Consider the following 10823-nt stretch of genomic DNA (forward strand, 5'->3'; position numbering starts at 1 on the left):
CCCCTCCCTGGGCATCTTCCTCTGCAAGCCACCCACTCCCCAGGAGCTTTGAGGTGGGAGCCCTCTCCTGGAAGCATTTCCTCTCTGCTCTTGTTACCCTCTGCTCGGTTCTGTGAGGGATGACATTTCTGAGTGAGGCATTGAGACAGTTTCCCCACTCTCTTCCCTCCGCACACAGCTGAGCCTTTGGGACCCAGGTGTAAAACCAGCAGGGAATTTGAGAAAGGTAAAGCCTTTCAGCCCTCCTGGCCTCCTACCCCAGGCTAGAGAAAGATGCTCAGAAGTGGGATGAGAAGTGAGCCCCAGAAGAAATGAGTACTCAGACTCCAGCAGCCCCTTAAAAGGAGAATCATCTTCTGGATCCTGGAAGAGGCTTGGGTGACAGTGGTGCTGAAAGCTCCAGTTATGCAGGGGCGGAGCACGGGACTGGAGGGTGACCCCATGGCTGCCTTATGGACTGATGACTGTAAGCAGGGATGGGTGCCCCAGGATGGGTGTGAACAGACGTGGGGGAGTGGGCCACCCTCCCCACGGACCAGCATGCGCACACACAAACACACACATGCTTCCACACACCCCCCCAGCACTATGGAGCTGAGCCAAGCTGAGTCTCAACTCAAGGGAAGGGGAGGTGTCCAAAGTGAACTGAACTTGAGTTTCTACCACCCTAGGAGAGTAAGAGCTTAGAATAAAAATGATATTGCTAAAGATAATACGAATTATATTTCTTGAAAGCTTCAGCTATTAGCCAGCTTTCTGTTGCTGTGACAAAAGAGCTGAGACAAACCTCGGTGTTTCAGAGGTTTCCATGGCTGACTGACTGGCCTATGCTTTGGGCCTGTGGCCAGGAAGCACAACATGACCAGACATGTGGTGGAGGAGGCTGGGCAGAGAGAGGTGGGGCAGGATCCCACAATATCTTCAGGACACACCCCCAATAGCCTCACTTCCTCCCACGAAGCCCCACCTCTTAAAGCTACCACCACCTCCCAATGGTACCACAGCCTAGGGACCAAGTCTTTAAACATATGGGCCTTTGGGGACACAAATCATAGCAGGTATGGACTAAGATGTGTACCTACTGTGTCTGTAACTCTGGTTGTAACTGCTTGCGTATTAATTTTTCCTCCCTACTCTAAACTGGATTTGGCATTATACACCTAGGACAGCGACAGTTTGGCCCAGAAGAGACACTCAGTAAGAATGGAATTGGTGAACTTTAATAGGTCTTTTGTGTCTATTTCCGTTGGGGTTCTGGCTAAGTGATGGTCCATCTCTAGGATGAACTGTTGTAGACTATTTTAAAACTGTGTATTACATGATTTTATGGCACGGGGGAAATGGTTGTTAATTTGTTACATGAAAAAGCTTTTAAAACAATGTGATATATGTTTTTTAAAATGATATGGAATTTGTACCTAAAGTAGTTTAAAAAGACCAGTCAGCAGTATAAATTTTATCCCTGAGGGGTGAGGCTACATGGGGATTTTTAATTTTCTTGTGTATTTTTTTTTACTGTTTGTGATTTTTTAAATTTCTCCAATGACCACAGATTTTGTTACTAGAATGGAGGAAGAAGGACAAATGTAACCTTTCGAAGCTGGTACGTCCCTTTTAATATTTTCTGGTGGTTTTCCTCTTTCTCAGGCTGCTGTGCGGGGTCCCCAGGGGTCCGGGCCCCCACTCCTGTGACAGTTGGTACAGGCCCAGAGGGTGCAGGCCTCAGGCAGCCCCGGTCCCCCTGGCCGGTGTCCAGGTTCACTTCGTTGCCATGCTGTTCCCTCTCCCTGTTGCCGCCTTTTCCGCAGGATGGCCTGTGCCCTCTGAGCTCTGACACTGCACACGAACCTTCCCCGGCTTTTCTAGCTATGGCCACTCCCACGTGGGACCTTCCGTGGCCGCTGCCTTTCCTCCTACTCCTGCCTCACCCCCCATCCATCCACCCCTGGCCCACTCTGCTCCAGCCCTACTATTTCCTATGCTAATATCAACACTTGGAGTTTCTTGGAGACAGGAAGGATGAAAACATTGATTCTTTTCTGTGGAAAATATACATAATATAAAATTTACCATCTTAACCACTTTTAAAGGCACGTTTCAGGGCATAAAGTACCCTCCAGAACTTTTTCATCTTCCCAGACTGGAGCTCCACACTCATTAAACGTCAGCTCTTCGTGTCCCTCACCCAGGCCCTGACACCTCTCTCTTTTAGTTCAAATCCATTTGGCTACTCCAAATAATTCATGTAAGTGGAATTGTGCACTATGTTGTCCTGTTGTGAGTGGCTTATTTCTCATAGCATAAGTCCTCAAGGGTCATCTATGTTGTGCATGTTAGAGTTTCCTTTCTTTCTAAGGCTGAATAGTATTCAATGGTATGAAAGACCTCATTTGGTTTATGTACTCTTCCCGGATGATCTGAGTCGCTTCCATGGTTTAGCTCTTGTGACTGAAGCCATCATGTATACGGGGAGACAAAGGGCCATTGAGACTCTTTCAGTTTATTTGATCACATATCTAGAAGTGGGAATTGCAAGATCATGTGGTAACTCTACAGTTCACTTTTTAAGCACTCACCGTACCGTCTTCCATGGTGAGGGCACAATTGTGCCTTCCCAGCAGTACATAGGACTCCAATTTCTCCACATCCTCAGCAATTTATGATTTTCTGAAGACCACTGACTATTCTAAAAGATACAGCAGTACCTCGGTTCACAAACTCAATTCTCTCTACGATTCAGATTGCAAACTGAACTGGATGAAAACTGAATCAAATTTCCCTGTGAGGTCAACATGGAACCTAACCACTGAATTTGATTTGGTTCTTGTCCAACTTGGTTTGTGACCAGAATTGTGGAAAAAATCAAGTTGGTGAACCAAGGTACCACTGTGCATCCACTCGATATCTACTGATGCCCCACCCTGTCCCTTTCTCCCAGAAGCCCCCAGGGCCACTCCATGGCCTGGACCTGTGCCAAAGGGGAGTAAGGGTTGAGACAGATGCTATGGGAAAGGAATCTCCAAGAAGGAAGTGTCTCCATTTTCTACTTCAAAGTGAAGAATCTGAGGTGTAGAAACAGAAAGTTATCAGCCTAATGTTGAGCAACTACTAGGAGGGAAAGCCGAAACTTTAAGCCTGGTCTTTCTGCTTTAGCTCTTATTTCTGATGTCACCCTGTCTTCCCCTCTGTCACTGCTGGATGGGAAGGAGATGAGGCACAGTGCTCTCCAGTCCGCTGCTGGAGAGCAGCCTTGGCAACAAACCTGGGCTTCCCAAGACACCTTGCTGCTCTGAAAAGAGGTGAACTCAGCGGCATCCCTAAGGGGAGCCAGTCCTCCAGATGGGGCAGAGCCTGGAAGCAGAGACCGAGATGGCTCCCCAGGGAGACCAGGAGAGGGGAACCCAGGATCTGGATGGCTGCTGGGGTCTGGTTAACTCTCAATGAGGTTCGCTCTGAATGAACATTTTTTTGGGTGCTGCGGGCTTTGACGTGTGACAGTTGATCTCGTGACCAGAGTCAGGAACGTGGTGAGTCCTCAATAGATGTTTGTGGAATGAATACATTTTTAAAAATATCAATCTTATCTGTGTAATCCTTCAAGTAATCCTGGAGACTGCACTTCCCACCTTACAGATGGGCAGTGGGCCCTGTGAAGGTCGCATGGCAGCAAGTGTCGGGGAGGGGATTTGATCCCGGCTGGTCCTGCCCTGTGGTCCCTCTTAGTTTCTCCTGCAGCATGGGGGTCTTCTGCACGGGGCTGTTGTCAGGAGGCGCAGGGCGTCCTGAGCCTGGCACCCAGGTCCCGTGTGAATGGCACCTGCTATTTCTATAAACTCCTTCGAGAGTGGGCACAGTGCCACATCTTAGTGGCCTCTAAGTTTTAATTATACATACGCTGCCTTCACAGTTTTTGTGTATGATTATTTATTTTAATATTATGCAATTTAAATGTATGACAAATATTTAATAAGTTAAATCAGTTTGCTTACTTTATTATTTAAATAAATATTACCTATTTGACATATTTCTTAAGAAACTTTTAAAAGGATTATTATGTTCTCGAGACCTTTAGGTCGACTCACTTTTTAAATTTAAATATCTACTTTAGTGTCACGCTGAGCCGTAAAGGTTTCTAGAAGCCGTACGTTTCATACGCCTGAAATAAATTTTCACCCATTTAAAATAGATAACAGCTCAAATAAAGAGCTCACTGGTGCGCCCTCGGGACTCCCTACCCGTCAGACCCGAAACTCCCGTCTCCATAGCACCCGGCACAGCGCCTTCCGAGCCTGGAATCCACCAAGGGAACGGGAGTTCTGAGCAGCCGGGAATGAGGGAGGTCGCGCTTGAGCTCTGGCTCCGGGCAGTCCCCATTCTTCCCCACCCTTTTACTCAGCAGTGGTCTCTGTGCTACTGAAAGTAGCGCGGCACAGCTGAGAAGCTTTCTGTTAAGGAAACTTCTCAAGTTCCAAGGAGCGCCTTTGTGGGAAGGAAAGCTGCAGGTGGGTCCCTAGAGCCCCGGTGGCGGTGGCGCGGAGCCCGGCAGGAGCCCAGCCCAGACACAGCCTCCGGCCTCCAAGGTGCCTCGCAGCATGACTGCTCCTCTGTCAGGGATACTTGTTGGGAGCTTTGGTGATCAAATGAAAGAAAAGGAAGAACAGACGTGCAGCCCCTGCGGCTCCACGCTGTAGTCACCCGCGGCCACATCCCCTGGGTGACCTTGCAAGGCTTGCTCACCGCGGCAGCTGCCACCACATCACTACGCCTGCTGCCTCAAAGTGAGCGCGGCACAGCTCTGCGAGCCGTTTCCACCACGTTCGTAAGTCATGGCGATGCCTCCTCAGGGGTTTTTCTGACATTTATCATCATATCCAACATTAAACTTGAAAAATGTTTGAGTTGAGATAGAACATGTATCTTTTCTACTTTTGAAGAAAGGGGAGAAGTAGCAGCGTGCGCGCTGTTCTCTGTGAGTGGCGTTGACGTGGATGAGCTGATCCTGGTCCGAGCAGCCGCTTGGTTCCGGGCGCTTCTCCGGGCCTGCCTGCCGCCCCCCCCCCGCCCCCCCAGACCTGCAGCTCCTTGCAGCTGGAGGAAGGCGCGGGTGACGCTCACCAAAGGGGGAGGACCTTTCCACCTCTTCCCCAGAGTGGGCGGGGCGCGGAGGGGAGAGGCTTGTGCTGTCCACGAAAGGCAGATTTGCGGTGGACTCAGTGCCCACTGCTCTGCTCAGAGACACCCAGCCCCTGTGGTGGGAAGCAGGGAGACCTTCACGGCTGCTTGCTTCTGATCCGAGAATATTTCTTCTGCCCCAATTTTCACCTGCCCCATAGGATGAGGAAAGTCCCCTTGGAAAAGCCTAAGGAAAACCCAGCCACAGGGATTTGTGCGACCAGAGTTTGATGGAGAACTTGGTGGATCCCAGCACTCGGGACAAGGTTTTTGTTGGGGTTCATTGGAGGAGGAAAGGCACCTCCTGAAGACTGGATGGGAATGGTGGGGCCCTTTCCAGACACGCTCTGTCCTTCCCACAGTGTGGTCCTTGAGTTCCACATGTCGCCCAGCATTTGCCATGCTCAGGGTTGCAGGCCCCGAGCAGCTGTGGCAGGTGATGGCTGAGACCTGGCAGGCCCCAAGTCTGCTCCCCAGCCTCCCCCTGGCCCATCAGCAGGAGGTCAGGGAGAGCACATGGCCCATTATGAAGGGCAGGACCCAAGGTACTGCTGAGTACCCATCCTGAATGTGCTCCCAGTGATCCTTCACTGCTGGCCTGGGTGGGTGCCCGAGCCCCAGCCTGCTGGCTCTGGGTAAGCCCGGCGAAAGTCCCCACCAGTCCAGAATGATGAATAACCGCCTTGCGATTAGAGCGCCACACCAGCAGCGGAAGCTCTGGTCAGGGGAAAAACAAACCTTTACTCATCTGACAGTGGAGGGCTTGGGGCTCTCCCAGTTGGCCGTGTTCAAGCCTGCTGGCCTCGTGTCCCTGGGGCCACTGCTGCAGATGCCAGAGAGCCTGCAGCAGGAGCCAGCCTGCCCTTGCCTGGCCACACAAGCATGCCCATGTCAGGGGCGCCCCCTCCTCACATGGGGTTCCGAGGTGTGGGTGTCAGGGGCCCAGGCAGCAGGCGCAGAGGACCCTGCAGGCCTCCTCAGCTGCGTGGCTTCCCATGACCGTGAGCCCGCCAGCTACTTCCTGTTTCCCTGCGAGCCTCTGCAGCAAACCACCTCTGAAAGGCTGGGAGCTTAGCAAGCTGCAGGGCAGGGGCAAGCCCAGCCTGCTGTGGGAGGACGGGGAAGGGAAAGGCAGCTTGGAAGGCCGGGGCAGAGCTCTGAGTCTGCGGCCAAGGCCTGAGGAGGCTTGTCTAGAAGTCGACGATGCACACCGGAAACCAGGAAGCCCCTGGCTCTGTTTCTTCAGTGCGTCTTTGCATCCGTCGGTGTCACCAGGGACTCCTGGAGGCAGAGAAAGATGGCTGCCAACTGGGTTTCCTGGGACTCTGGTGCCTCTCTGCCTTGGGAACGGCCCTGGGCTGGGCACTGCCTGCAGCTGCAAGGGCACAGGGGCGGGGCTGGCCCCATGCAGTGCCCGTGCTGCGATGAGCCTGGGCCATCACCTCAGCCGGCCTTTTGCCTCCTGCCCTGCCTGCTGGGGTGCCTGGGCCGGGATCTGTGGTCACCTGGCTGTGCTGCTGGGCACTAGGGGCTTCTCTCCCTCTCACTGCAGCTTGGTGCTGTTGACCAGCCCTGCCTTCCCGGCTCCATTCCTCTAAGATCAGCTCTTTCAGATTCCACACCTACAGGGTCACACAGCAGCTGGCTTTGTGTGCGGCTCACTGCACTTTACCTCACATCCGTCAGTCCTGTCACCACGGTGGCGGAGGGCAGGATCTCGCCCTTTGGCGCCCATGGGCCCCCACGTGTCTGGGTGGTGCGCGTGCGCTGCTGTGCTTCTCCAGGCCCACGTGCGGTGGTGCCCTGTTGGCGGCTCGCCCGCCCCTGGCTGTGGTGGGATCATCTTCACCGCACAGATCAGCAGACCACAAATCAGGGCTGCCACCCGACCGTTTGCCGGCACAGCCCGGGCCTGGGAGGGGCTTGGCTTCCTATTTCTGTCCTGGTCCTCCCGCCTCTGGTTTTTCCTGCTCTCTGGTGGGCACAGCACAGGGTGACCTTTCCTTGGTGAACCTGGCTGGCTCACAAATGCCCCCAGGCGAGGGAGAGGAAGTCCTCGGACTTGGGGGTGGGAAGAGAGCTCTCTGAGCTCCCGCCCCTGCAGCCTGGGGCCAAGAGCTTGTCCCAGGCTGCCCTGTGACTTCCTGCCCGAGGATCACAGCGACCCCACTCTCCTGGGTCTCACTGGCCGGCTCTCTCCAGTTCTCCTTGCCCACTTTCCAGAGGTGGGGCCACCCGTGTCCCTCCCCATGCAGGCGTCTTGCAGCGCTCTCCTCCGGGCTGGCCCAGGCTGAGCAGGTCACCCGCGCGGCGCTCCCCCCACTGGACGTCTCAATCTTCCTTCTCCCTGCAGCCTGGACAAAAAAAGAGGAGATGCCAAGAAGGCACCAGATCCCCATCATCTTTAGGTTTCCTTTGAATGCGAGCTTCTTCTCGCTAGTTTGGCCTTGGATCCAGCCTATGAATCCTGAGGAAGAGCCAGAACTCCTTCACCAGCTTGCACACAGCAAGCCCTCAGGACACCGCAGCTACACTGAACCCTGGAGAAGGGACAGCTGCTGAGGGGTGTTCTTGCTGCGCCTCCTGGGGTTGGAGGAGACACCCTGCCATGTACCTGCTCCTTCTCACTGGAGCCCTGGGGCTTCAGAAGGTGTGGCCACAGTCCGAGGAGAGGGTTCCTTGAGAATCTACCTGCTGGGACACCTGCTTCACCTAGATAGGAAAATCCAGAGGCCAACAGGATGCTGTCCAGCCCAACAGAGCTTTCAAATCTCTCTCCTTTCAGCATCCTTTCACATCCCTGTCCTCACCCTCCTACTTCCACCTCAGATGTTTCCTTTCCAAACCTGACGTCCTGGCCTCATCAAGGGTGGTGCAGGAGAATCTGCAGAAAAACACACTCAAGTGAATGGTTCCCTCCACTTCTCCATGGCCACCATTGCACCATGGCCTCCTCAGTCCATTTCCATGTGGTCTGAGCATCTCATCTGTTCTCTTTTGCATGCAAGTCACCCAGGCTTGAGAGCAATTCCATGGACGCCATAGAAGTCTCATAGAGATAAGACTCAGAGTTGCCTAGCATACTTGTGGAGGTGACGGTGGTCTCAGACCCCAGACTTTATCCAGAAAACCAGGCATCAAGCAGGGCTTGCTGACCACAGGAAGGAAACAGGCACTGTCCTCTCTTCTGAATCCTGTTCTTCAGCCACTGGACATAAAACATCATTCTCCAGGCGATTGCTGAGGGAAGTGGACAGGGAGGGCCTCTCCCCTTGTTTTTTCCAGATACAGATGAATTTCTACCAAAGCAGCTAAGGTTGGCTAAGGGTTTATTAATTTTGTTTAGTCTTTCAAAGAACCAACCCTGATTCACTGATTCTTTGGATTGTTTTCTTAGTCTCAATTGCATTAATTTCTTTTTTTTTCCAGTAACAAGGGTTGTGCTCAGGACCTTGCGCTTGCCAGGAAGGCATAGCACCCCTGAGCTACATCCTCAGCCCTCAACTGCATTAATTTCTGTTCTGAGCTTTATAATTTCCTCCCTCATATGAGCTTTGGGCCTGACTTATTCTTTTTCCTTTGTAGGACTGCTTTCATTTCTGTCTCATAAGTTCATGTGTTGTATCAGTATTATCACTTAATTGTAGAAACTGTCTGATTTTTTCTTTAATTTCATCTGTGACCCATTGGTTGTTCAGGAGGGTGTTATTTAATTTCCATGTGTTTATGAAGTTTTTGTGGTTTCTTTTGCCATAAATTTCCAATTTCATTGCACTATGGTCTAATAATATAGATGGGATAATTTCAGTTTGTTTGCATTTACTTAAGCATATTCTATGAGCTAGTATATGGTATATTTTGGAGAATGTCCCATGTGCAAATGAGAAGAACGTGTTTTCTGACATTGTAGAATGGAACAGTCTATAGACAACAGTAGTCTAATTGTTCACAATTTGGTTCAGGTCTGACATTTCTTTATTGATTTTTGTCCAGTTGATCTGTCTATTTGTGACAGTGGGGTACAGAGGCCTCTCATTACAATTGTATTAGTGCTTTTTTGATTTTTCATGTCCATTAATATTTGTTTTATATAATTGGATGTACCAGTATTTGGTGCATGTATATTTATGATTGTCATCTCTTCCTTTTGGAGTGTTCCTTTTACAAGCATGTAGTGAAATTCTTTGTCTCTCTTGGTCAGTCCTGGCTTGAAGTTCACTTTGTCTGAAAACAGAATAGCTATCCCTGCTTTTTTCCAGGTCCCTGTCACCTGAAGTATTGTTTTCCATCCTTTGATTTTCAGTCCATGAATTTATTTTTGGTTTAAATGTGTTTCTTGTATGGAGCCTATTGTTGGATCTTGTTTCTTGATCCATTCTGCCAGTCTGTTTCTTTTGATTGGTGAATTGAAATCATTTACATTGATGGTTACAAATGATATGTATTGTCTTATCCTTGTCATATTGTTTTCCTATTGTTGGTTCTCTGTCTTACCCCTCCGTTTAATTGTTTGCCTTGCCTGGTGGCTTCTTTCTATGGGTATTCTCAGAATTGTGTTCTTCATTATCTCTTTCTAAAATATCCTTCAGAGCATTTTGTAGAGCTGGTTTAGTGGTCATGAATTTCTTCAGTTGTTCTTTGTCATGTAAGTATCTTATTTCTCCATTGATTTTGAAACATAGTTTTGTAGGTTCCATCAATCTGGGTTGGAGGCTGTTTTCCTTTAGGGCTTGAAATACTTCACTCCAAGTTCTCCTAGCCTTAAGGATTTGTGTTGAGAAGTCTGATGTGATTCTGATGGGTTTCCTTTATAGGTGATTTGTTTTCTTTCTCTAACAGCTTTTAATATTCTGTTCTTGTGCTGAGTTTCTGGAATCTTGATTATTACATGCCTTAGTGTGGATTTATTTTGGATTTATTTTAGTGTGGGTATTTGGTCATGGCTGATTGGAGTTCTATATGCCTCACTTATTTGCATGTCAAATTCTTTTTCTGGTTGGGAAGTTTTTTGCCATTACTTCTGTGAACAAGCTTTTTATGGTGTTTGCATTGTCCCCTGCTTTCTCATTGACTCCTTTGTTAGTGGGAGTGCAGACTGGTGCAACCACTGTGGAAATCAGTGTGGAGATTGCTCAAAAAAACTAGGACTAGAGGTTCTATTTAGAAGTTCCAAAAGAATTAAAAGCATAATACCACAGTGATATATGCACACCCATTTTCTAAATCTTGGAAACAACCCAAGTGCCCATCAACCAATGAATAGATAAAGAAGATGTGATTTTTTAATACAATGGAGTACTACTCAGCCATAAAGAAAAATAAACTTGAGACATTTATAGCTAAATGGATGAACCTAGAGACTATACTCTTAAGTGAAATAAATTGGACATGCATGTGTAAATATTGCATTGTTTCTCTGGTGTGAGAAACTGAAAGTGTAAAAAGGACCAAAATATATAATAGACATTGTGAAATAGGGAGAAAAATTTCAAATGGGAAGGGGCAAAGGAGCAGGGAGAGGGAAAGGAAGAAAGGGAAGAAAACAAGAAAAGAAAGATAAAATATGCAAAGCTTTTTAAAATAAGGTGGGAAAGAAGGGTTGAAGAGATGGGAATGGGAAAAAAGTAAGAATTAAGATATATCATGTGCAG

The sequence above is a fragment of the Heterocephalus glaber genome, unplaced genomic scaffold, assembly GCF_053883595.1.
Source record: "Heterocephalus glaber isolate CG9 unplaced genomic scaffold, H.glaber_assembly_v1.0 deba00001472, whole genome shotgun sequence".
Taxonomy (NCBI): Eukaryota; Metazoa; Chordata; class Mammalia; order Rodentia; family Bathyergidae; genus Heterocephalus; species Heterocephalus glaber.